Below are 1,767 nucleotides of genomic sequence, written 5' to 3' on the forward strand. Positions count from 1 at the left end.
GGCAGGGACCCCCATGGAAAGGAAATGGACGAGGAAGGCCAGAAAGAGGGAGGGGAGGGTTTGAGAGGGAGCAGTGTTTTGAGTGTGGTGAATATGGACATTGGGTGAGAGATTGCCCACAAAAACCGGCACAGAGTCAGGGCCAAAATAACGGTCCACCTGCGGGGGGATGGGGTCCCCGAAGAGGTGGCACCGGTGGTCGTGGCAGGGGACCACAGACCCCAAACAACCCGGGGCAACACCTCCCGTCACCCTCCAACCTACAGGTGCCTGTGCACCCAACATGGGGCCCGGAGGGTGGGGCGGAGGAATGTTGAAGGGGCCCACAGAGAACCACCATGAGAGGAATGGCTGAACCTCTCATGGAAATAGTGGTAAGTGATCAACCACTAAAGGCTCTGGTGGATACCGGGGCCACATACTCTACTGTAACAAAGGGCACGATTGACAATAGCGATCTGACAAATCGCACAGTAGGAGTAATAGGGTTCTCTGGTGAGGTAGAAAAATGGCCTATGACAAAATTGCTGAAAGTAAAAATTGACAAACAAATATTGACACACTCATTCCTGTACTCTTGTAATGCTCCCATCCCCCTTTTAGGCAGAGATCTATTAATCAAATTAGGAGCCAGCATTTTATGTTCACCCGAGGGAGTGATAGTGAAATTTCCAGATGGTTCAGAAACAAATTGTTCTCTTTCAGGTCACACCACAGACAGTCAGTGGATGTTAACATCGTGTGGTGAGTTAGAAGATGCTGATATATATTGGGTTGAGCTAGATTCCAGTGTAGCCACTAATAGTATTGTATCTAGGTATAATGAACATCGCCAATGGATAACAAACATAGACATTTTTCTGCCACCAATAGACCCCTTACATTGCACATTGTTTTATGACAGGGATGACACCACACAATACCAAGATCTATTTCAGGAAATAGAAGACAGCAAATGGGTGATAAGGGGATCTGGTCTCATGATAGGAAAAGAGGGAGTAGTGACACCAATTTTACTGACAGAAGAGCAGATGAAATGGTATGAAATGTCTGATACAGCTGCACCACACGTCTCTGTAGCATTACATCCGAAACATGAAGCTAGGGAGCTAGGCAACATGACTAAGAGGCTGTTGGCAGCTAATGATTGGAAACCCACAGAAACTTGGGGTATTCTGTATTCCGAGACACAAAAAGCATATTGGGTGCAAGACCAAACAGAAGACACAGGGGTGTTGACACATAAACAGATCTCTAGAAGCCATGGTAGGGAGCAGACAGACGCTGACGGAGCAGAAAAAATGATTGACACATTGCCAGATAATCTTTGGTCTCAAGGACCAACAGATGTAGGGTTTTGTAACATCAAACCTGTTAGCTTTAAGTTAAACACTACCACACCTATTTGGGTCCCTCAGTACCGCAACAAACCAGAAGCAGAAGAAGGTGTAGCTACCACTGTTTCTGGACTGATTGACAAGGGAGTGATAACCCCTTATAGGTCTAATTGGAACACACCAATTTTTCCTGTGCCAAAACCAGGCACTAACAAATACAGATTGGTACATGATTTACGAAACATCAACTCCATTGTAGCAACACCTACAATGACAGTGCCAAACCCATATATTGCGCTGTCCACATTGACACCAGCGCACCAATGGTTTATATGCATCGATTTGGCAAACGCTTTCTTCTGTATTCCAATCGCAGAGGATTGCAAAGCATGTTTGGCTTTTACATACAGGGGCTGGCAATATTCTTACA

The sequence above is a fragment of the Triplophysa rosa genome, linkage group LG11 (genome assembly GCF_024868665.1).
Source record: "Triplophysa rosa linkage group LG11, Trosa_1v2, whole genome shotgun sequence".
NCBI lineage: Eukaryota > Metazoa > Chordata > Actinopteri > Cypriniformes > Nemacheilidae > Triplophysa > Triplophysa rosa.